The sequence below is a fragment of the Adiantum capillus-veneris genome, chromosome 8 (assembly GCF_014529385.1).
Source record: "Adiantum capillus-veneris isolate H3 chromosome 8, ASM1452938v2, whole genome shotgun sequence".
In the NCBI taxonomy this organism is placed as follows: Eukaryota; Viridiplantae; Streptophyta; class Polypodiopsida; order Polypodiales; family Pteridaceae; genus Adiantum; species Adiantum capillus-veneris.
Window position 1 is genome coordinate 135,477,957 of NC_140938.1, and position 27,266 is coordinate 135,505,222.

Sequence of the window (27,266 nt, forward strand, 5' to 3'; positions counted from 1 at the left end):
TGTGGTAGTGATGTGTGTGAACACACTAGGACCGTCGGGGCATTTTTTCCCTCTTTAGGAGGTTTTTTCCCCCGTGCATTGTATATACGCCCATCACTCTAGGGCTATCTATCTTTCCATTGCACACTAAGTAATACACTCTCTATTGTGTGCCTTGAGATTCCTTTGTCTTCTCCAAGCTGTGTGTGTTTCTCTGCAACCCTAATTCCAACAATTGGTATCAGAGCAAGTCACGTCCTCCCAGGCTTAGTCGCCAACTGCTCGAGCACACGCTTGTTCACTTTCTCCGATTTCAGTGAGCTTTGGCGAGCGTTCACAGGTTGACAAAAATTTTGGGAGAGCTCAAAGATCTTGGTTTGCTCAGAATTTTGATTTGGGCTCATTTCGACCTCCGTTTTCACTACAGGCAGTACTGCACAGGCTATTTCGTCATTTTATGCAGAATTTCTGTCAGTGCCGTTTTCTGCATAACAGGTGCCTTACAGTCTTCTACGGTTTGTGCTATATAGCATAGGTTGTTCCTGCTCCGTTTCTCCTATTTTCGGGCAGTTTTCACATCAGGTGCAGCATTTACCATGGCTGACAACAACAACACAGATGTGTTCAAGATGTTTGCTGCTGAGGACAGGTTGGATGGGGACAACTACCCTATGTGGGCTTATATGATGCAACATGTTCTTGTGTCAAAGGGTGTCTGGAACATTGTGCAGGGCATTGATGTACGTCCTGGTTCGCGATGTTGAGGATGTTGCAGGTCTTGCTGCAAGGATTGCAACTGTTAGAGTTGTTTTGCCTATGGCAGAACAAGCTCGTTGGGATGTTAAGGATGTGCAGGCTCATGCATTGATTGCGTTGTCTGTGAAGCGCACCATTGTTCCTCACATCCGTTCTGCAAACTCTGCAAAACAGGCTTGGGATATTCTAGCAGGTCTTTATGCAAGCCGCAATGAGGCTCAAATTTCTTTGCTGCGTAAAGAGCTGGAGTCGAAGATTATGCATGAGGAAGATGATATGGACACTTTTCTTGCTAGTGTCAAGGATATCAATGAGCAGCTTATTTCTGCAGGTGAAGTCATTTCAGACAATTCCCTTGTGGAAACTGTTCTTGATGCCTTACCAGATTCCTACAAGACTTTTGCTAGTACTTGGAGACCTATGACCCAAGGAAATCCAGAAGTTGTCAAGTTTGATGCATTATGCACATTGCTGTTGCAAGAGTCAGTGTCCAGAAAAAACAGGACTAGACAGCGTGCAGTTGAACAGGCTTTTATTGCTTCTCAAAGAAAGGGTGGTAACAGTAATGCAGCCATTTCTTATGGTTCTGCTGCAAGTGGCAAAAATTATGTTCCTAATGCTTGTGCTGGCAGCACTTCGTCTGGCAATTTTGGTGATAAGGGCAAAAAGAAGATGCGTTGCCATTATTGTAAAGCCAATGATCACTTGATCAAGTCGTGTCCTAAGTTGAAGGCCAAAGAGGCTAAGAAGAAAGAGGGTGGTTCCACTGCAAATGCTGGTTCCACTACAAATGCAGCCATTGTTGAGTCTTCTGTGAAAGGAGACTGTGTTGCTGATGTTGATGCAGAATGGGCTTTTAGCGCAGAGTGCACTTACAATCCTGTTGTCCATGATGCATGCTTGTCAGTTGCTGCAGATTCACATGTGTGGTATTTCGACAGTGGTGCTACAAAGCACATTACCTCACATCGTGCATTGTTTACCTCTCTCGAGTCTGTCCCTCATGGAAATTCAGTCACTTGTGCCAACAACGCCTCTTATCCAGTTAAGGGAGTTGGAAAGATTGTGCTCACAGCTGCTAATGGCAGTTCCTTCACACTTGTTGATGCACTTTATGTACCTGGGATCAAGAAGAACTCTTGTCTGTATCCGCACTTGCTAGACTTGGAGTTGTAGTAAAATTTGTGGATGACAGATGTACAGTTCATGATCTCATTTTTGGTGATGAAATTGTTGCATCTGGGCTTTTGTGCCGTGGGCTGTATAAGCTCACTTTGTATGACAAGTGTGGACAAAATTTTGCAAATGTTGTTGCAGATTCAAGGGCTATTTCAGATGCAAAACTTTGGCATGCATGTTTTGGTCATCTGAATTTTTCCAGTTTGCTGCGTTTGTAGAAATCTGATATGGTTGCTTCTTTGCCACCTCTTGAAGCGACTGTCAAACATGTTTGTGAAGGCTGTATTTTGGGTAAGATGCAGCGTTCTAAATTTCCAAAGGATGGTTCAGTTCAGGCCACATGCACGTTGCAGCTTGTGCAGAGTGATGTTTGTGGGCTCATGCAAACTCCGTCCTTGGGCAATTACCTGTACTTCGTGACTTTCATTGATGATTACTCCAGGCATGCATGGGTATTTCCGCTTAAAGCGAAGTCCGAAGTTTTTATGTGCTTCAAATAATTTCTGGCTATGGCTAAAAATGTCTCAAAATGTACTATGGGCACCCTCCGTTCCGATCGAGGGGGGGAGTATATGTCTCATGAATTTAATGCATTTCTGGCTAGTCGTGGGATAAAACACCAATGTACAGTGCCTTATACGCCTCATCAAAATGGTGTTGCTGAGAGGAAAAATAGGTCACTGACGGAAATGGCACGATGTATGGTCAAAAGTCAAGCTTTACCGCATTCTTTTTGGCTTGAGGCCATCATGTGTGCCACTTATGTACTTAACAGGTGTCCTACGAAAGCTTTGCAGTCTATTACTCCATATGAATCATGGCATGATAGAAAGCATTCTATTGAGCACATGCGTGTTTTTGGCTGTTTGGCATATGCTTTGGGGCCACAAGTGCAGCGCAGAAAATTGGATGATAAGGCTGTCAAATGTATTTTTGTTGGTCATTGTGAAAGCAAAGGTTACAGGTTGTAGCGTCCGCAAACAAAACGTATTCTGGTTTCTCGGGATGTAGTGTTTGTGGAAGATTCTGTTCAGCCCTTGCTGTCATGTACTAGAGAAAGTAATGTAAGCTCACAGGACATTTATGACACTTTGTTGCCTCTTTTCAGTGGTGGAAAGACGAATGTAAGTTACAATGAGGCAAATGTACAGCCTATGGGGGTTTTTGAAAATGTTTTAGATCAACCTATTACTGATGCAGATGTACTTGATGAGGAAAGGGCTGAAAATGAGCAGGCTAGAGGTATGCCAAAATGGCTGGTGCACACTTTGCGTGACAGTAAATTGGATGCACCTTTGTCTAGTCGTACTCGTTTAGGCTCTCGCCATGCATCTTATGCATCATATTGTTATGCTTTGGCTGTGTCTAGTTTACATGATGTTGAGGAGCCTCTGACCTTTGATGAAGCACAAAATTCAGAAAATTGGATGGCTTCCATGCAATCAGAATATGATGCACTTATAGAAAATGACACATGGACTTTATGTGATTTGCCTCCTGGCAAAAAGGCCATTAGTACGAAGTGGGTTTACAAGTTGAAACGCAAGCCGAATGGTGAGATCGATCGCCATAAGGCTCGACTTGTTGCAAAGGGTTATGCACAACAAAAAGGCATAGATTATGAAGAGACTTTTGCTCCCACTTGTCGTATGACTACTGTGCGTTTTCTATGTGCATTGGCAGCTCATTTTGGTTGGGATGTACATCAATCAGACATTGTTACTGCTTTCTTGAATGGTGACATATTTGAGGAAGTTTATTTGAGGACAAAGTGTGCAAATGTAACAAGGCTTTGTATGGGTTGAAGCAATCTCCTCGTGCTTGGTATGAGAAAGCTGACACTCATTTGGTCAAACAAGGCTTTCGTAACAGTCCAACAGAAAGCACATTGTATGTAAAGCGTGAGGGTGATGTACTTCTCATTGTGGTTCTTTACGTCGATGATTTGTTTATCACTGGACCAAATGAGAGACATATTGCTGAATTTAAGGCTGATTTGAATGCTACTTTCAAGATGAAAGATTTGGGGCTACAGTTTAAGCAGTGTGATGGTGGTATTGCCTTGTGTCAGAAAAGTTACATAGAGACATTTCCATGTAAGTTTGGAATTGAGGATTGCAAACCTATTGCCAATCCCATGGAAACAGGTTTGAAGTTGATTCTACATGATGCTGGTGATCCTGCTGATGTCACTCTTTACCAAACTACTGTTGGCTGCCTCATTTATGTATGCAACACGAGGCCGGATATTCAGTTTGCAGTCTCACAGGTCAGCAGATTTATGCATAGCCCAGGGTCTAAGAATTGGCAAGCTGTCAAGAGGATTTTCCGCTACCTTAGTGGCACTTTACATCTTGGCTTGTTTTATCCCAAGGGGGGATCATTGCCGCCAGATTTACATGCTTTTTCAAAATCAAATTGGGCTGGTTGTTTTGACACGCGAGTGTCCACATCAGGTTTTTGTTTCATGCTTGGAAGTTCATGTATATCATGGTTGAGCAAGAAGAAATCTACTGTGGCCACTTCGAGTTGTGAGGCTGAGTACAGGGCAGTCTTCACAGCTACGGTTGAGTGTGTATGGCTCAGACACCTTATGGCTGATTTGGGTGTTGGATTGGACACTGCCAACACTATCTACACTGACAATCAGAGCGCATTGGCAGTTGCGAAGAAACCAGTTTTTCATGCTCGCACAAAGCACATTGAGGTGCATTACCACTATGTCAGGGAGAGGCTCTCAGCAGGGGAGATCAGCTTGGCTTATGTGCCAACACAGGACAACCTTGCAGATCTTTTCACAAAGGCATTGTCTCGTGAGAAGTTTGAATCTTTCCGCAAAGATTTGGGCTTACTCCCCTTTGTGGACTGATCCTGTCCTCAGGGCATGGCACTTCCCTTTACTCATGTGCCAGCTCTCGTTCACCGCATCACTCCAGGGGGGATTTGTTACCATATACATGTGGCAGTGATGTGTGTGAACACACTAGGACCGCCGGGGCATTTTTTCCCTCTTTAGGAGGTTTTTCCCCCCGTGCATTGTATATACGCCCATCACTCTAGGGCTATCTATCTTTCCATTGCACACTAAGTAATACACTCTCTATTGTGTGCCTTGAGCTTCCTTTGTCTTCTCCAAGCTGTGTGTGTTTCTCTGCAACCTTAATTCCAACAGTGTTATCCCACGACTAGCGAGAAATTCATTAAAATCATGAGACATATACTCCCCCCATCGATCGGAATGGAGGGTGCCCATAGTACATTTTGATACATTTTTAGCCATAGCCAGAAATTTTTCAAAGCACATAGAAACTTTGGACTTTGCTTTAAGCGGAAACACACATGCATGTCTGGAGTAATCATCAATGAAAGTCACAAGGTACACGTAATTTCCCAAGCACGGAGTTTGCATGGGCCCACAAACATCACTATGCGCAAGCTACAACCTGCATGTGGCCCTAACTGAACAATCCGTTGAAACTTAGAACGTTGCATTTTACCCAAAATAAAGTCTTCACAAACATGTTTGACATGTGCTTCAAGAGGCGGCAAAGAAGCAATGATATCAGATTTCTACAAACGCAGCAAAATGGCAAAATTCAGATGCCCAAAACGTGCATATGCCAAAGCTTTGTAGCTTAAATAGCCCTTGACTCTGCAACTGCATTTGCAAAATTTTGTCCACACTTGTCATACAAAGTGATCTTAGAGAGCCCATGACACAAAAAGACAGATGCAATAATTTCATCACCAAAACTGAGATCATGAACTGTACATCTGTCATCCACAAATTTGACTACAAGTCCAAGTCTAGCAAGTGCGGATACAGACAAAAGATTCGTCTTAATCCCAGGTACATAAAGTGCATTAACAAGTGTGAAAGAACTACCATTTGCAGTAGTAAGCACAATCTTTCCAACCCCCAGAACAAGATAAGAGGCATTGTTGGCACAAGTGACTCATTCCCATGAGGTACAGACTTAAGAGAGGTGAACAATTCACAACCTGAGGTAATGTTCTTTGTAGCACCGCTGTCGATATACCACACATGTGAATCTGCAGCAAAACAACTGACAAGCATGTATCATGGACAGGAGGATTGTAAGTGCACTCTGCACTAAAAGCCCATTCAGCATCACAGTCTTCTTTTACAGAAGACTCAACAATGGCTGCATTTGTAGTGGAACCAGCATTTGCAGTGGAACCACCCTCTTTCTTCTTAGACTCTTTGGCCTTCAACTTAGGACGCTCCTTGATCAAATGATCATTAGCTCTATAATAATGGCAATGCACCATAAGAAGTGACTGCATTGTCGCTACCACCCTTTCTTTGAGAATCAATAAAAGCCTCTTGAACTGCATGCTGCCTAGTCTTGTTTTTTCTGGAAAGTGACTCTTGCAACAACAATGTGCATAATGCATCAAACTTGACAACTTCAATATTTCCTTGGGACATTAGTCTCCAAGTACTAGCAAAAGTCTAGTATGAATCTGGTAAGGGGTCAAGAGCAGTCTGCACAAGGGTACTGTCTGAAATGAATTCACTTGCAAAAATAGGCTACTCATTGATATCCTTAACACCAACAAGGAAAGTGTCCATATCATCTTTGTCATGCATAATCTTTGATTCCATCTCTTTATGCACCAGAGGAATTTTATCCTCATTGCGGCTTGCATAAAGACTTGCTAGAATATCCCAAGCTTGTTTTCCTGATTTTGCTGAACGAATGTGAGGAACAATGGTGCGATTCATAGACAACGCATCAATGCATGAGCCTGTGCATCATTTACATCCCAATGAGCTTGTTCTCCAGTATGCAAAACAACTCTAGTAGGAGCATTCCTTCCAATAAGACCTGCAACATCCTAATCTTGCATCTGATGTGAAAATTGCCCAAAAATAGGAGAAATGAAGCGTGAACAACACAAGATATATAGCACAAACAGTAGAATACTGTTAGACACCTGTTATGCAGAAATGGCACTGATAGAAATTCTGCACAAAATGACAAAATAGCCTAAGCAGTATTGTCTATAGTGGAAACAGAGGCCGAAACGAGCCCGAATAAAAAATCTCAGCAGACTAAGCTCTACGAGCCACCCCAAAAAAATATTTGACCTGTCGAACGCTTGCCAAACCTCACTAAAATCAGAGAAAGTGAGCAAGCGTGTGTTGGAGATGCTGGCGACTAAGCCCAGAGGACGCAACCTGCTCTGATACCAATTGTTGGTATTAGGGTTGTAGAGAAACTCACACATCTTGGAGAAGACAAAGGAAGCTCAATGCACACAACTAAGAGTATATTACTTAGTGTGCCATGAAAAAATCGATAGCCCTAGAGTGATGGGCGTATATATAATGCATGGAGGACAAAACCTCCTAAAGAGGGAAAAAATGCCCCGGCGGTCCTACTGTGTTCACACACATCACTACCACATGTATATGGTAACAAAAGAAACTATACAACCACAAAGTGGAAAGGACTGGGCATGATTTATGCTGTTAAGAAATTCCACCATTACCTATTGGAAAACAAATTTGTCTTTTTCATAGATACCCAAGCATTTTTGTACTTGGTAAACAAGCCATGCAGTACATGAAGGATAGTGAGATGGTTCATTATTTACTTGAATTCGACTTCACGATTGTTATGAAAAAGGGAACAAAACATCAAAGGGAAGATCACTTATCTCGCGCTTATTGGTGTAGAAGATGACCTTTTGGATGCTTATCTATTTAATGTAGAAATGATTCCTAAGTGGAGTGAGAATTTGGTGCCATTGATGACTATTGCACATCTAGATATTCCTTGACCGATGAGATAAAAGAAAGAATTAGTAAAAAGAGCAGATCCTTTTACTATGCTTGTAGGACGCATTTACCATAAGGGTCGTGATGGTGTACTACAGTTGTGAATCGAGCCTATAGAGAAAACACACTATTTGGAAAATGATCAGGTAACGATAGGGGGTATCCACATGTCTAAGAATCAAACACTAAATAGAGTGCTCTTGGTGGTCGACAATGCTACAAGAAGCCTATGAATTAGTCCGAACATGCATCATATGCAAGGCTAACCCACCTCGTCCACATGCTGCATAAATTTAAGTTTCAATAGCACCTCAATGGCGCAAGTACATAGTGGATTACTTAGAGAAATTTTTATTGCCATAAAAAGTAAGTGAGCTCGTCGATAAGTCTATTGAGCTTGAACCTAGATATTATGAGCTGATTACTAATTGACTCTAGAAGAGAGGACAAGACAAACAATTGAGACTATGTGTTACAGAAGTAGAGTATGTGAGAGTACTAGAACAAGCTCACGCGGGCTTGTTAGGAGGACACTTTTCTACAGACACTACCGCCAAGGCAATTATGACTGCAGGATTGTGGTGGCCAACATTGTTCCAAGACATTGCCAAATTTGTTAAAAGGTGTGATGACTGCCAAAGGGTAAAGGTACCTATTTGCAGGCATAACATACTGTTAAGACCAATGATGTGAGTTTGAGCTTTTGCTAAGTGGAGTATAGACTTTGTTGATCCAATAAACCCACTTGCCTATCGAACACGGGCACAATATATTATTGTTGCTACTGAGATTACCTAACGAAGTGGGTTGAAGCAAAAGCTACTCCAAAGAATGATGCTACGACTACTGCATGTTTCTTGTATGAATATGTCTTTACGAGGTATAGATTACCCATTGAAATCGTAAGTGATAGAAGAACACACTTCTTAAGCGAATTAATCCACTATCTACTTGATGTATTTATGGTGGTTCATAAGAAGCCAGTCCCTTATCATCCACAAGCAAACAGTCAAGTAGACAGCACCAACAAGATTCTTCGTATAGTAATTAAGAAAATTGTTGATAACTCGCGCACGGATTGGGAAATGAAACTTAATGGGGTTTTATGGGCATACAGGGTAGCCTATAAAAGAGCTCTAGGCACCACAACATTCAACATTGTGTTTGGCCTTGATGACATACTACCAATTGAATTTCTCATTCTAATGCTACGAGTAGCAAAGAGCCTTGAATGGATGGGTCGTGAGTTTTCTCATAGACTGATTGACTTAGAGAAAATGGATGAATTTCGGTTAAAAGCAGTATATGGAATGCATGCACAAAAATGACGATTGAAAAATTTCCATGATGCTCATGTCATCAACAAAGAATTAAAAAGGGAGACTTGGTCTTAGCATACACACTAAGACAGCACACATCCAAGCTTAAAAAGCATGGAATGGGTCATTCATGACTTATCACCTAGTGGAATAGTTCATCTATCTACACCTAATGGGGAACCTATGGCTAATTGGATAAGTGGATGTCGTCTGAAGAAATATAATGATCCATTAACAAGAGACATACTTGAGTGGTTTCATGTTGCAAAAACTCTCAAGAACCATAAAGAGGAAATCAAACAAGAAGCACAAGCAGAAGCCAAATCACGTGCTCTAAAATTAAAATAGAGATATAAAACTGCAGAGGGGAACTTGGAACTCTCAAAACACCTTAGCATTAACTTACTCACAAGCACAATGGTGAGGAAAACATGATTAGGCCACAAGTCATAATCTACATGGGGAAGGAACAAAAAAGAACGCATGCATTAGTACACTCTGGAGCTGATTTTAACACAATCAGCCATGACACTTGGATTTCATTAGTGGAACATATAGATTTGGAAGACACCAAGCTAGAGGTTTCCACATTTGTAGGTGATAAGAAAGGTGCACTAGGGTATTGCGATATTGACATGTACTTTGACCAAACTAATGTGCGTCATTGATTTTATGTTATGAAGCCAGGGCAAATGATAGCACCAGTGATCTTGGGCACTCCATGGCAATGCACATACAATGGTGTTCCTAACTGAAAACAGGAAGGCATGGCATTAATTTTGAAATTGAAGATGAAAGAAATTTTGAGCCATTCATCTTATGAGATTTCTATCCGGAGTGGACGAATGATGAAAATGAAAGGTCAAAAATCGAGCCATCAACACCCACAAGGACAACAGACACGACATTTGTTGTTAATCAACGAGAAGAGGAAACACAAGCAAATGTCATTCCTCAGGCAGCAAGGGTACATAAAACGAATACACTGTGGAGTTCAAAACAGCTACAAGAAGTTCAGAGGGAGCGGAAGCACATATGGATTCCTCGTTGAATAGAGGAAACAAGTACCATGTTGAATGTTGTTGTACAACAAGCCTAGGTACATATTACTGGAAGAGAAAACTACTATTACCTAGTTAATCAATGTCGTACACAAATATGGGTAAGAAGATCAGTACTTCAAGCATAGGGATATTATGAAGGGAATAGGGAAATTTGGATCCCAAAACACACAAACAAAGGACTAAAAAAACCATTTAAAAGTCCATTTATAGAACCTATTATGGTTTAGCAGGCATCCAAAGACCATACAAAAAATAAATGCAATTGGAAGTATACACCAACATTTAGTTTGCCCAAAGATCATAGAAAGAAAAGATTCAAGGGAGAAAAAGGGTAAATGGATACCACGGTACACGGATTCCATCCCCTCTCAAACAAAAATGGAAAGCATGGCCTCCAGTTCAAACACTATGCCAATACAAGTTCTCAATACTTGTCAAGTTGGGCAGACGGCCAGCACTACAATATATACAGAGGCATCTAAGGTGAGTGAAATATCCATTGAAGATAGAGACATCTTGTTATAATTTCATCTCTTTGGAATGTTTCCAAAAAGAATTGTAAAAACTATCAAATGGTCAGATTACACATCATAGGATTAAGGGAAAGGATGAAGATAGCCTCAGCAGAAGAAGCCTTTGGACCGTATTGCTCCAAGACCTTTCTCTCACACATCATTTTCTTATGAATGCACTGAGTGTGATTAACATAATAGGGCTACATTAAAAGGCCATGCATAGACACTCTTTTCAACCCACACCCAAGCCAACTTTACACAAGGCAATAGAAAATCCTGATGGTCTCCCAGAATTCAAGGACGAGTACTGTTATAGATGTGGGGGCGGGAAATACCATGGAAATACCAACTATGTTGATAGTCCTTTGGGCATTTTTTTCCTTGTTTCGTGTGAAAGGGTGGCTTAATTAGTTGTGTTATTTTGCGTAAATCCTGTGTGAGTTTGCCCAAACAAGTCCAATAGATGGGGAGTTATGTCATAAATGAACCCCTGGGTGTGAGTGTATATATGTATAGTGGTAATAATTTCTACTACTAGTTTATAATAAATAAATCAGTTTCAGACTCCGAACTACATCAAAATGAGTCGAGAGTTGTTCCACCTTACTTTATTTAGTTAAGATTGCAATTATGGTAATTTTTTGTATTTTGGTGTGAATTTGGTAATTTTTGTTATTTTTTATTATTTTTCCTATTTTCTGCTAATAAACACTCGAAGAAAAAAAACAGCAGGTTCCAGGATTTTGAATTTTTTTCCAAGCTCAAACACCCAAACTATGAGCTGAGATGAACCAGTGGAATCAATCACGACTGAAATTGACAAAGTTAAAAATTTCACTTATGAAACACATACGCTACAGGATGCCTTGTTGAGGGCTAAACCTCTAGCTCTCGAAGTACAAAAGGCTAATCAGAATAGGAGGAATCATTGGTCAAAGAGGGCAAGGAACACTGCTTGGGACAACAGACCAGCCAACCAAACCTATAACCAGTGCCCTATTGTGGCTACCACTACAACCATGGAGTTCCCTGATGTTCGATGCTATGGTTGCGGCGAGCATGGACACTACAGATCAAATTGCCCCAGGAACATTCATGCAACCAATGCCAATGCCATACCCTTGAATACCTGTGGGCGTGGCCAAGCTAATGGAAGAGGAGGACGGGGAAGAATGAACAGAGGGCGAGGGTGTGGAGCTACCGCCAGAGTAAATGCCGCAGTAGTTCAACCAACTGTGGGAGATGAAGCAGTGGAGAGAGCAACCCTACATGCTGCAATTGACAATCCCAATGGTTGTGATCAATACGCAGTCATTCATACGCCAGGATCTCTCAGAGGTGAACAACTTAACTTCCTTATAGATTGTGGCAGTACTCTTTCATTTCTTTCACCCAGATGCATGAGGAAGCTTAAGCTAGATAAGTATCCGTCAAGCAAGCTAGTTGTCGAGTTAGCAAACGGCAAGGAGGTAGTATCTCAACACCCTGCAAGCAAAATTGACTTTGATTTAGGGGGACACCCAACTTCTGCCCAATTTCGAACCCTACCCTTAGGATTCTTTGATGGGATACTAGGGATGGACTGGCTAAAGCAAAATAGGGCCCACATACATTGTGCACAAGGAATTTTACCTTTACAGATAACTTGGGTAATGAAGCCTTAATCCAAGGGGAAAATGGGAGACCTAAGGCTACTAGTTAAGGCCAGCAGACTTTTGAAGGGACTAAGGAAGGGTCAGCAAATATATGCAGTTAAACTCAATAAGGTGGACCAATCAGATACCTCACTTCGACCAGACTGGCTGAGGGAGTATGATGACATATTCCCCGAGGAACTTACAAATCTTCCACCACACAGAGAGGTAGATCATGAGATTGAGACTATCCCTGGGTGTGAACCTATCTCAAAAAGACCTTATAAAATGTCACTTCCGGAGGCCATCAAACTCAAAGAACAACTTAGGCAACTCATTGAGCAAGGATTCATTCGACCCAGTACTTCTCCTTGGGGTGCTCCATTTCTTTTCCAAAAGAAGAAGGATGGGACCTTAAGGCTATGCATAGACTATCGTGGACTGAACCAAGTAGCTGTCAAGAACAAGTATCCAATTCCAAGGATTGACGAACTTTTGGACAGACTCCACGGTGCCAAAATATTTACAAAGATAGATCTAAGGTCAAGATATTACCAAATCAGGATCAAGGAATCAGATATTCCAAAGACATCTTTCAATACTAGGTATGGGCACTACGAATTCACAGTAATGTCTTTTGGTCTAACAAATGCTCCTGCAAGCTTCAACCGACCTATGCAGGATATTTTCAAACCTTACCTGGATGATTTTGTCTTGTTTTTCTTTGATGACATTCTGATCTATTCCAAAGACGAGGCAGATCACGAAGAACATGTTCGCAAAGTACTTGATCTCCTTCAAGAACACCATCTTTACGCTAAAGAGAGCAAGTGCACTTTCTGCTCACCAAAGGTCAACTATCTTGGATTTGTCATTTCGGCTGAAGGGATTTCAGTGGACCCAGACAAAGTCAAGGACATCGTTGGCTGGCCTCAACCATCCACTGTCAGTGAAGTAAGAGGATTTCTTGGAATAACGGGATGGTACAGGATTTTTGTCAAGGATTATGCACGTATTGCTGCACCTTTGATGGGACTCCTGAATAAAGGAACGAGGATCGATTGGAAGACTGAGCACGAGTCTAGCTTTGCTAAGCTAAAAGAGTTCTTGGTCTCAGCTCCTATTTTAAAGCTTCCAGACTTCAGTAAAGAATTTGAGGTAGCGACAGACGCTAGCAAATTCGCTCTAGGTGGAGTTCTTACTCAAGAAGGAAGACCGGTGGCATATACTTCGCGAAAGCTGAGAGATCATGAGAAGAACTATCCTACTCATAATCTGAAACTTTTAGCAGTTATTCATGCACTGAAGTTATGGAGATATTATCTTCTTGGACGCAAGTTTCAGTTGGTTAGAGATCACAAGAGTTTAAAGTGGATTTTTACCCAACCCATTCTCAATATGCGACAACGGCGATGGATAGAGCTATTACAGGAATATGACCTTGACATAAAGTATAGACCAGGGAAGGAAAACGCAGTTGTAGATGGTCTTAGCCGAAAATCATTTCTCGGAGCTATCTCTATTCCAAATAACCCTATCTGGGATAGAATCAAAGAAGCATCCCTCGAAGGTCCAGAGTACCAACGTATGGCTTCATTTGTCCAGCAGAATAAGATGCCTGGAGCGAAAGATTACTCTCTTATGGGAGGATGTCTTTACTATAGACATAGACTCTGTGTACCCAGAGACCCAGTTTTAAAGAAGGCCATTCTATATGAAGCACACGATAGCCCTACATCCGGACACCCAGACTATGCTAAAACTCTTCACGCCGTCAGAAGGAGTTATTTCTGGTCTGGAATGAAAGGAGACATACTTCGCTATGTGAGACAATGTCTTTCTTGTCAACGGATAAAGGCCGACAGGATCAAATTACCAGGGCAACTTCAACCTCTTGACATACCCCAGATGAAGTGAGAATGCATCAGTATGGATTTTGTTACAGGGTTACCTTCTACAGGAGGTTATGATTCTGTTTTCGTGGTTGTTGATATGCTCACAAAAGTGGCTCATCTAATACCCGTAAAGACAACCTTTACTGCTTCAGATATTAGTTGGGTATTCATCAAGGAGATTTTTAGGTTACATGGTCTACCCAAGCGTATTGTCAGCGATAGAGATGCCAAGTTTACATCAAAATTTTGGACCTCTCTTTTCCAATCTATTGGGTCACAATTAGCCTTCAGCACAGCATATCATCCGCAGACTGATGGGCAAACCGAAAGAGTTAATCAAGTCATCGAGGACATTCTCAGAGCCTATTGTTCGCAAGAACCAAAGAAGTGGTTACAATATCTACCTTTGGTAGAATATGCTTATAACTCTTCCGAACACAGAAGCATTGGAATGTCACCTTTCAAAGCTCTTTATGGACAGGACTGTTTAGCACCACTGAACTTTTCAGATCCAACCATCAGAGTAGAAGCCTCTAGAAAGATGTTAGAAGATATGGAAGCCCAGACTAGAGCCATTCGCCATGACATTCAGGCAGCTCAGGATAGACAGAAGCACTATGCAGATAAGAATCGTTCGGAAAGGACTTTCAAGGAAGGAGATAAGGTTTTTCTACGAGTCCGACCTAAGAAAAGCAACTTATCACTAGGCAGATATAAGAAGCTTAGCCCAAGATATTGTGGACCATTTGAGATCGTTAAGGTTATAAGTGACCAGGCCTACAAGCTAAAGTTACCTGCAAACTTGAAGGTTCATGATGTATTCCATGTCAGCTTACTCAAACCCTAGATTCCCAACCCTGATCAATTCTTGGACTCAGATCAGATAGTCATGCCAGCACAAGGAGTTCTCGAGCTCCAACCTGACTATGTACTTGAAACAAGAGAAAGGAAATTACGCAGCAGAACTATCACAGAACATCTGGTAAACTGGGAGGATTACCCTGAAGAAGATGCAACTTGGGAAGACGAGTCGACGCTCTTAAAAGATTACCCAAACTCATTCTTGAGATGAGGACATCTCAAATTTTTCACGTTGGGGAGGTTGTAAGGTCTCTGACCCGATCACAAGAGCACCCTTGTACCACGAAATGAATACAATGGAATAAGTTACTATTTTTAGCAGGTTTTGTCACGGGAACCGAATAATAGAGATCGATAGCAAAAGATAGAGAAAGAGATCTTTGTATTGATGAATCTTTGTAGAGTTTTGATACAACAGAGGAGCAAAATATATGGGCGCACTCCGTTGTACGAAGCTCGAACCTCCCGACCACCCCCGAGCTTCAGTTCGCTTGCATGCAGCGTCTCACTCGCACTCGCACTCGCACTCGCACTCTCACTCTCACTCTCACTCTCACTCGCACTCGCAGAAGAAGAGATCGGTGAGCGAGTGCGAGTGCGAGTGAGAGTGAGAGTGAGAGTGCGAGTGCGAGTGCGAGTGCGAGTGAGACGCTGTATGCAAGCGAACTGAAGCTCGCGGGTGGTCGGGAGATTCAAGCTCCGTACAACGGAGTGCGCCCATATATTTTGCTCCTCTGTTGTATCAAAACTCTACAAAGATTCATCAATACAAAGATCTCTTTCTCTATCTTTTGCTATCGATCTCTATTATTCGGTTCCCGTGACAATTGGTATCAGAGCAAGCGGTTGATTCTGGATATAAAAGGATACGAGAGGAGGATGAAGGAGCAAGAAGACCTGATTCGGCGACTATGAGAAGATCTGAAAATTGCAAATCGAGAGTGTGTTGAGGCTCTACGGGGCAAAGCAGCACGAGAGCTTGATATCTATGTAGACCTTGATGGCCAACATGAAGGTGAAAACCATGGTAATCCACCTAGAAACAATAATCATCGTGGTGGCACTGGGGTACCGCCAAAAGAAACGATGACGATATGGGAGAAGCGACAACCAAATCATTCTTAACGAAGGCTAAGCTTAAAGAGTTTGATGGCATAAGAAAGATATGCGAAGATTTAGAAGCGTGGATTGAAGAACTCAAAGATTGGGATTATACGTTCAATATCGAGAACACGACCACGAGACTTTCGAATGCTCGAGCAAGGTGACCGATAAGACAATACGTACCAAGATGGCTCAATTGGAGACTTTTAGCGATGCATACGATAAAGCCAAACAGAGACGTTTTTCGCAATTCTGTCCGCGTTGCGTTGTAGACCAGACCTATTCCCGTCGTTTTGAGTACTTGGATCGCTCTGTTCTGAGTTTGTTTGTAAAAGTTATGATGAAAACAAACAGAAGGCAGCAACAGTGTAATGTACACAGGGACAGACAGACCTACAACATCATACAGTTCTCCCTGCTATCAACCAAGAAGTGGATTGTTTCTTCATGGTAGAGTATGGCAATTGAGATTATGAAGGTATATAATTATGTTTTTTACTTTCATTATCATGTTGAATTGGTTGCACGAGTATGTTCTTTTGGCTATTTTGTAGGCGATGCAGAAATCAATGTGTGAAACACGATCTGTGCAAAGTGTCATGATAGAAATCTAACCTTTACGGATCGCTTAGCGATCACGTTCTTATATTATTCTCGCAGGTATACTTGGTACGAAAATCGTGCAGGCTTTTCGAGGAAAAGAAGGATAAAAGCACGACGGGTGGTGCGTTTGGGGATCATTCACCGATCTCTTCTTCTGCGAGTGCGAGTGAGAGTGCGAGTGAGAGTGAGAGTGAGAGTGGGAGTGCGAGTGCGAGTGAGACGCTGCATGCAAGCGAACTGAAGCTCGGGGGTGGTCGGGAGGTTCGAGCTCCGTACAACGGAGTGCGCCCATATATTTTGCTCCTCTGTTGTATCAAAACTCTACAAAGATTCATCAATACAAAGATCTCTTTCTCTATCGTTTGCTATCGATCTCTATTATTCGGTTCCCGTGACAGGTTTTCAGATTCTGTCAGTGCCATGATGTTTAGAATGTTATAAAGCTTGAAAATGTGAATTTAAATAATTTTTGTGAAAAATTTCGAAAAATAGGAAGGTTTTGGTCACCCGACCCGTCCAGTCTTGACCGTCTCGAAAATCTGCACCCGTACCCCGAATTTGTAAAAAATGCATTTTTGGACCCCGGGGGCTGCTAAATATGGCAGGTACTCGGGCCAGTACGCCTTAGTTAGAAGCTTTGTATGGCAATTTACGGCATCAAAATCCGATTCGTATGACCCGTTTTAGCCTAGAACCAAATTTCCTATAAATTGTCCGGGAAGGCACCGGGGGCCCGGGACTATGTGGGAACAGGTCCCAAGCCACTCCAGATCAGCTTTAGCAGCTAGGGGGCGCCCTCTTGCTTTGTGGGAGTCTTGGGAAAGCTGCCAAGCCTGCAACTCAGTCTCAGAACCAGTTAACCAAGCCAACCTGACACTTGGTGGGCAGAGAACTGGACTTGCCATGCTTAACTGGAGAAGCTCCCAGATGCATTTAGCAACCCAGATCGATTTTCAGCCTGTAGGAGCCTATTTAAAGACCTGCATACACACACACACACACTTATGATCACACACACACACACAGTGCATACACACACACCCACATACATTGGGGAGGTGCTGCCGAATCACACACCTATTGAAGAAGAAGCTAGGAGGGAGGTGCTGCCGAATTTTCATCTCAAGAGGCTCGATTAGATCAGAAAATCGAGATGATTACCAGCTCTTAATCACGGTAACGACAGTTTAATTAATGTCATCTGAAAATCCCTTTTCCCACCATCAAAATTTCTCGTACATTATGTCTATTCCTAGCCGAAAATCTCTATGACTATTCTCTAAATTCTCCTTATTCGTACTCTATTATGTAATCATTATCCCATAGCTGAATTATCAGCCATTCTTCACTCTTGATTAATGATTAGAGCATAATTATCAGAATCTTCTCTCTCTAGATAGCATAGTAATTAATCGATAAGCTAGTACTTGTGCAGATTGAAGAGAATCACTATTGTAATCACTCATTAACATTTTAGCTTAATTGAATTCATTTCTCTTATGCATTAAGACGTAATTAAGGAGAAATTAATCCGTCAATAAGTCTCTAAGAATTGGTTTTTCCTCACACATATGCATAGGGTAAATCTGCATCATCTAATTGCTAGGAAATAGTCTAATCATACTTAATCCAATTCTCTGGTAATTCCAATAATGAAATCCTAATTATTCTTGATCATGTAAGCCAAATAATTATCTTAGAGCCGGTTCCCATAGGATCATGTGCCATCTTTAATGATTGCTTTATGAAAGAAATCTAGACTCTCATATAGGAGGGATTAATTGATGTCACTAATCTACCCATTGGACTGTTATGATGCTGTGAACCTTAGCTCTTTCCCCAAGCTAATCATTTAAAGTAGTGAGAAATGGCCCCGGTTAAGAGGACGCGCTTCGGTGGTGCCCATGATCGCGAAGCAGGAACGAGCAATGTCAACGGAAAGGGAAAGGCTCCCATGGACGAGCAAATACCGGCCATCTCACAGGCCATCGATGAAGAAGTGGAAGAGGTAGATCAATTTTTTTTTTCAAGTTGTTTAAATTAACACTGCATACGCTAGTTAGGAATGCTCATATCCCCAAACATGTTGGAGAAATCCGACGGAAACCTCGGCATTGAAATCATTATACATTAAGTTCTAAAGTAGGAAGGTAATGTTTGATGGGTATATTGTTTGCAAGAGGAAAGAATGTTTGCTAGGGAAAATTTAGCTCGACATGTTCATTTTATTTCCAATTTTGAATTAGTCCTGACCCCCCTACTGATCACAGGGGGCAGAGTTCCTCGTTAGGGCTCTTGAATCCACGACTTGCTTTCTATGCGGTGGATACCCACGACTTTCTTTTTATGCCGTGGGAACCCACGTCTTGCTTTCTATGCGGTGGGAGTGTCCATGACGTGCTTTCTATGCGGTGGACATACCTAGTTGTATGGGCAGCTAGGCGACAACGGGAGGAGTGAACTCTCGCTGGAGGGGGGATGTTGTACCTCCAGAACATTGGAATTTTTATGAATAAGTTTGAGTAGAATTTTTACTAGAATTCTGTCTTGGTGTTGTTTGCAATACTGGTTGAAGGGCTGTTTTAACGAACCATGTGATTCGGAATTAAACAAGGAATATTTATGTTGAACAACCTTTGTGGTAGTAATTAGGTCACACGATGAAGTGTGAGTGTGGGGGTGGAAAGTGGGGGCTTGGCTCGAGTTGCCAAAGCCTACGAGATGGGTGGTCTCGATTGGTCGGGAACTCTCTGTCCCCATAGTGCTTACTCGATATTGGTATTACTCATTGCCCCTAGAGCGGCGAATCCTCGAGAGTACGTGCCTCTGAAACATGGGGAAAAAGGCACTCGGGGTTTCTCTCCTCTTGGAAGGTGGGTCTTAGGATCGCTAGACAGTTAAGTACGCTTCCCCTGCGAGGTGGAGCTAGATCTCGTTGCTAGTAGGCTCGAACTCGACTCACTTTGTGATGAGAGATCGTCCGCTAGTTGAACCCTGAACCATTTTGTTTGCTTTTGCTATAGATCTAGTGGCCACCAGGTTTACCATCAGATCCGTTGTTTGATACGACGGGGTGGGGACCTCACAAGTGGGGTCTCCGGACCTCGAGACTAACTGACACCGACATGGGAGGGTGGGATCTACGACAAGGGGATTGTGGGCCATAGATCTGGAATGTCGGTACCCTAGATTACTTTTGTAATCTAGGTTAAAAAGTAATCTAGAGTACCCTTGTTTCAAAAGTAATCTAGGGTGCCCCATTTTGCGAGCGTGGGGTTTGAACCCATGACCTCACCCATGAGACGCATGCCCTAATTGCTTCGCCATGCGCATGTTCTGAAATGTGGGGGCCCTAATTTACGTAAAACATGTATCCAAAGTGACGACATCTGAAAGTAATCTAGGATACCCTAGATTACTTTATCTAGGGTACCCTAGATAACTCTTGGAGTCACCACCAGGATCTATGGCCCACAATCCCCCCGCCGTAGATCCCACCCTCCCATGCTAGTGCCACTTAGTCACGAGTGTCTCTGGGACTCCGAATGACAAACGGTCGAATCTTGAGGTCATCTGTAAGATATAATGAGCCTAAATATGCAAAGATGTCATAGGCATGATTGGTTGAGGTTTGTGGTTATATGCACCTAGAGCACTTAGAGCATTCATTGTGTGAAATTGCATTGTGAGGAGAGCTAGAGAGCACTTTGTGACCTAGAGTTTGCGGCACTTCCAAGCCTTCGTAGGCATGACATGCACATCCAGAGTTCACATCCTCTTACACGTGCTTCCTAGACATATGCTAGGACATGTTTATATATGTGTTTGCATGACAAAGACTGCATATCACTCGTAGGGAGAAATGTCAAGAACGGGGGAAAACCTAACTTAGAAACATGCATATCATAGTCAAAAAGAGTCTAAAATTGACACCCAATATACCAAAAGACATCTACAAGAGATGGGCAACATGATGGTCAACTCAAAACATAAATCACAATCTCTTATCATCCTTCATGATGCATATGAATGACCTCATAGATGGTTTCTACACATCATCACCATGGTATGAATGAGGTAGGGGATCAAATGGACCATTAAAAGCTTGTGAAACATAGTATTTAGCCAGAGTTGGAGTGAAAAATGCACAAAATGGTCGTACACATATCAAATGACCTTCAGTTGGGTTCAAAACTTCCACAAGGGATGAAAAAGACATGTATAACAAGCTTGTCAAGTCAAAATAGGTCACTATGAAGCAGGTAAGAAATCACAATTTCTTACCATACAACTAAACAGGGGTCACTCATAGCATGGTTGGATTCTGATTGGACTACCTAAATAGCTGGTGAAGTCACATCTCAAAGAGATCACAAAAGATGATCCAATTTCAAAAATTTAGTGATGATAGAGGTGGCAAGGACATCAAAATGCAATTTTCACTACATTCTTGAGCTTCAGATGGGTTCTGAAGCACTAACAGAGTGCAGAGATTAGCCACTAACTCACATTTATAGTAAATCAAACAAATCACTCACATTAGAGTTAGAACAAGCACAAAAAATCCATGTCACACAGGCAGGTGACCAAAGAAGTTGAATGAGGAAAGAAAAAGATGCAACAAAGATTAAGGATGGCTCAAATCAACAATCATGGAGTATTGAGTGCTTCTATGGTCCAGAATTAGATTCAATCAAATCATCCAATGCATATAAGCCTATTTTGACCAAGCAAAGAGTCTCATGACAGTTGGAGATCATCAGGGCAGTAGTAGTGGGGACCATCTAAAATGCTCCAAATTTTAGCACAAGTACACAAAAACATATGAAACACTTAAAGACCATAAAATAAGTCAAAAAACTTTCACTAAGCATATTTGAGTACAGTTAACCAAAAAATGCATGAAAATATACTAAATAGAGTACTCTATAGTATGTATACAATGCATTCATGATGTTAAAGTGTAACACTATGCATGATCAGGTAAGAGATCGCTATTTCTTGTTTTTCTTCACACACACCCATCTGCTCTTGCACGAAGTTAGCCTAGGTATTGGAAAAACAAATCGGTCAAATGGCATCAAAAACTAAGCTCTGGATTGCAAGATATCATCAATTTTGTGTGTGCGTCATAAGAGTCAAATTCAAAACCTAAATGTCTACTTCAGCACTTCCGAATAGAGTCATGAGTAACCAAACTTCATGTTTAAATCTTTGATCATGTGGGCTATGATATTTTCTACCTACAAGTGAAATGGCATCTCAACAACAACAACAACGGAAGACAAGATACAAAAGCAAGAAGAAACTACTAGAAGAGGTGGAACCCTTTGAGATCACCAAGATTCATTTAGCACAAGAATTCTATATTGACAAGGAAACCTTGTGAGCATTGAACTCTGGAGTGTACTTCAAAAGCAAGAACAATAAGAGCCCCAAGGGGCACAGGAGTAAGCACAAGAAGGACAACAAGATCAGCAGTTCAAGAAGAAGAACAAACTCGGCAGAAAGAAGTGACCTCGTCTGAGTCCGAACTCTCCGACGACTCTGAGAAGATTGAAACATAAGAGGAGGAGGACACATTCAAAGAGCGATCAGCTCAATCTGAGCAATGGGACCCATGGGATAAAGTTAAAGAAGCTGAAAGAAGATCTAAGCAAAGAGGAGAGGCTGGAACGAGCATCGCAAGGCCTCCTGCAACTCCCAAGCCAAGAGAAGATCCGGTAGGGGAGAGACTGAGGCGAGAAAGAATGCAAGAGTTAGAGGAAAGAAGGGTGATGGCTCAAAGTAAATAGCAACATATACAAGCCTGACTCAACAAAAGAAAGCAACAAGAACAAGGGACACCAAGCCCACCACCTGAAATAAGACAAAGGACTGAAGAAGAAACACAAAAACAACCACCCAGAGAGGAGAGACCACTTCAAGAAGAGAGCCGTGAAGAGTTTATGCAAGATGCACCATAGCCTGAACCACAAGGAGAGCCTGGAAGAGACATAGATGAGGAGATGGGAGAAACAGCTACAAGCTCCATCTTAAAAGATGATGCCCAACAAGCGGAGCAAACACAAGCCGCACAGGAAGAAGTGGTAGAACAAGAAGGATCATAGCAAGAACCACCACATGATGTTGAAGGCACTGAGAAAGAAAAAAAAAAAGAGAAGGAACAGGAGAAAGACAAGGAACAAGAAAAGGAAAAAGAGCATAAGAAGGAACCAGATAGATGTAAAGCGCACATGTGGCCGTTCATTTGGCCATTCGTTCTCAAAAATGTGCAACAAAAAAATGCAAAAATTTTGCCATTTCATGCACATGCATCCGTTCGGTAAAAAAAAACACTTGTTCCATCCGGCCATGTCGTGTGCGCACATGTGTATGTCTGTTCACGTCCGTTTGTTGCTCGAGTTGATGTGTGAACCAACAAACCACACACTGCCAACATCACAAAGATAGCCTTTTTGAACAAAAAATGCCTAATAACATTGCACCGAATGCACGAAAAAATGCATGACAAAACAAAATTTCAATGTACGACAACCACATAAACAAGAGACTGTCAGCCATAAAATAAGATGTTCTGAGTACATCAAATTGGATCATTTCCTCTGATACAGAAGCGCGTGGCATTGCTGCTCATTGGCAGCCATAAATGAAAATGCTTGATAGCCATACTAAAAAACTTGTAGCATTACATAAATAGAGGTATTGCTCATTCTCGGGGCAGTCACTTTTTAGAATGTGTATGCTATCACGTGAGTTAACCGAAGAGGATTCTTAAAAGATCAAAATGTATCAAAATGTATACTTTTATGTATACATTAGAGGGGGGTGGGGGTTTTTTAAATAGGCATGTAGTGTAAATATAGTATGTATATTGAGGTATTATTAATAACCTCTTGAATGCACGTGATATAGGAAGATTTTGATAAGTGACTGCCCCGGGTGCTCATTGCAGAGGCAAGCCACATGACAAAAACTACAACCATGTAGAACATGACTCAATCCTCAGACTCCTAATCATCATCAAGCCCTATAAATCACAACTTCATGAAATTAATAATAAGCTTTATGGATACATAATCAAAACCTTAGTTGAAACAAAAGACATGATCACTTTGAAAATTAAGAACAATTACTAAATCCACAATCTGCTGCACCTGGAACTGCTGCGTTCTGAACCCTCAAGATGCTATGGCAAAATAAGGTTGCCCTTATTTGCAAGGCCATCTCGCGCGATAAGCAAGATTATCTCCATCATTAGGAAGTGGCTCTTGGGAGTTGGGATGCGGATCTCACTGATCATGAGGCTCCGTCTCGCCTCGGATTTGCACAAAGTTGTGTAGGAAATAACAGGCTCCTATCACAGTGGGCGCAAAAGGAAGATCAACATTGAGATCTCACAAAATCTGCCACCTATTCTTCAAGAGACCAAAGGCATTTTCCACTTCCACTCTCCCCTTTGAGATTTTCCTATCAAATTCTTGCTTTTCAACTAAAAATCGCCCTGCCTTCATTCGATATGGCTTTACGAAGAATGTTCACGCTTTGTAAGCTGAGTTTGCAATCAAATAAGGTCATACTATCTCTCCTTAAATGTGCAATAGTGGCCGATCCAGTGCTTCTCGTCGCTTGAGCTGACCATACAAGTCACATTCTTTGAAGTGAGAAGAGAAGAATCATGAACCTCTCTCGCAGCCCTACAAACTGCACTGCAAAAAAGTTTGTTGGAGTCGACAATACTTTGTAGGCAGATGCTTGGAAAACCATGCATGTTGATGTATTGTGCTGGATAGAACTCTCGTGCTGAATTTCTTTGTAGACATATGTGAGTTCCATCAAGTGCCCCAACAATATGCGCCAAACCAGAGATAGCCTCAAATCCTGCCATTATCTGCTCAAGACGATCTCCACGCGGCACTCTAATGCCAACCCTGGTGGAAGAACTCAGTACTACTCAAAATGCGACAAATCATCATCACATCTTTGCAAATGGTGCTTTCATCCATGCCAAACAGACTCTTTTTCTTCGTGAATAGTGTCCATGTGCAAGCCGCCAAAGTACGCAAGAAACCGTAGCCTCTGGAGAAATAGGCTCTCTGACAAACCTGATTCCCCTTGTGGGAAGTAGTGGATGAATCATGTTTAGTAGCATAATAAAGGATATGCAAGACATGAGATATTAAAAACAATAGGGATCTTGATTTTCTAGGAGAGCCGTAGACCAAAGCACACTGTGCACACACTACGAAAGAACGTTTGTTACAAAAACACCACCATACTCTTGGTGCAAAAATCGAGGCCACTGACTCAAGTGCCCCCGCCATCCCACAACACAACCATGCATAGGTAAACATAAGTATGAAGAAGTTGTTATCTTCCAATTCCTCCAAGCATTGAACATGTGATGTACCAACAAGAACTAGTGTATTGTCACTCCATAATGCCATCATCCCAAAGAGATGCACCCACTCTTCCATCCTATAATTTAAAACAAATATACTGATTTGGAATCACAAAATAACGCAAACCAAATAAATATCCAAGCTAGGAAGTAAGTTAAGACATACTGAAGCGGTCCGGGGCGGGCAACAAGAAGAGCAACCTCTAGACACTCTTCAAGGCTCCAGTGCTGCTCAATGGGGCTGGGGCACAACACAACACAAACCAAAACATCAAACCCCCAGCCAAATCCCAACTACACAAGGGGCACCACCTAGTTTAAGAGCGAACTAGGACGCAAAAGAGGAGAATAGTTAGAGCAACCCACAAACAAGCAAGGAATTTACACTAACCCTAACACCAATGGAACACTCTCACACACTAAAACACGAGAGAGAGAGAGAGAGAGAGAGAGAGAGAGAGAGAGAGATATGGTGTTCGGGCTTCTTTGAAGTGTATCGTTAATGATCAAGCAAACATAAATATATATATGTAAGAAAGAGAGAGAAGGGGGAAGGGGGTGCTTGTTGCACTAATGCCTTCTTACAAATCTTTCATGACCAATCAAGGTGAGATTAGTATTTGTTCAACATAGCCTGAGTAAATTACACCACAACACATCACAAGAAAAAAGCACCCCCAATCACTGTCTTAAGGCCAGGGGAGTCCTCTCCACCCTGTCACAAGAATTTCTTTTGCTTGGAATTATCAAGAAGTTGGTGGGGAAAGAGAGAGGAGAGAAATGGAGGTGATAGGACTTTTCATAGTGGGTTAGTGTTAGTAGAGTTAGTTATTAATTTACAAATGGAATTGGATATTTACAATGGGAGTATCCATGTAGGATACAAATAAGGAAGAAAAACTCTTAAGAGGTAAGAAAAGGTGGATTTCTTACAAGGTTGATGCTCCAAGTGTCTTGAGTAGGGCCAATTTTGACGCTTGTTGACGGTCCACTAGCTTTGACGGTACGTTTTTTCTCCACTCTTGACCTTCCTTGAGAGACAAGGTAATTGAAGCTGAGTAATCAACCACCATGATGCTGTCTTTTAAGAGAAGAGGCTGAATTTTGTGGTTTTTTGGATAGATATGGGTAATTTGGAGGAGGAAAAATGAGACTAGGTGGTCAATTTTGGAATGGAATTGTGTGTGGGAGGTATGAGTTCACCATGGTTTCTCTTATTCTTCAAGGTTCAGGAGAAGGTGAGTAGGGTGCAGAGAGGAGTGGTGAGAGAGGTGGGGATGATGAGTGGAGAAGTGTGTGTGAAAGAGGAAAATGATAAAGTGGAAGAGAGAGTGTGGCTGCATAGCATGGGAAAACTGGGGTCCACTAATAAAATCATAGCTCACAGCTCGTTGCTCAAAAAAATATGAAAAAATTTGAGGCAAAAGTTCAACCCACTAGCTACAACTTTTGTTTGTATCACCTTTTCAAATTCGGATAGCAAGTGAACTTTAAAAATTTAGCAAAACCGATCGTTTTTTTCCACTGCACAAGGTCCTTGTGGGGTCCTTCTTTGGATGATTCTTTTGAATACCTCCAAGAGTGAGCCCTCCATAGTGCATGTATGCATGCCACCTACCCTTGACCTTATTTGGTAGGTCTATAATTGAAGATATTGTTGAGATCATGATATAAGTGAATAGTACAACTAAGAAAATCAAATATTGAGGGGTCTAAAAAATATGTACATGTCAAATATAAATAATATAAGTGGAAAAAATATAAAGGGGTCAAAAGAAATCTCTCTCATTATGAGGCTACCATAAAAAGATAAATATTTTTGGTGTTCTAATTTTTTAGAAAAAAAAACAAAATAGATGTAGGAAGGGAAAAATCACAATAGTGAAAAAATATACACATAAATAAAACTAGTTTTTTTGGATTTTTGTTGGGGTGGAGTTACACCAAATATAAGAGAAGCTTACACGAAAATATTTCTATATGGAATAAAGAGTATGAAAAATGGTAAGAAAAATTGTGGTAATGGTGAGGCAATGTACAGAGCATAAATAACACACACATAGGTAGAAATATTTAAATAAATACCAAAATAATTATGAAAAAATATTTTATTTAGGCCCAATATACAATGAAATATTTACATACGC

The 27,266-nt window shown here is 41.6% G+C and overlaps 1 pseudogene; it reads right to left on the reverse strand.

Annotated features, from left to right (window-relative positions):
- Nucleotides 1–23,304: 23,304 nt before the first annotated feature.
- On the reverse strand, nt 23,305–24,232 carry LOC147453005 (uncharacterized; annotated as a pseudogene).
- Nucleotides 24,233–27,266: the final 3,034 nt, after the last annotated feature.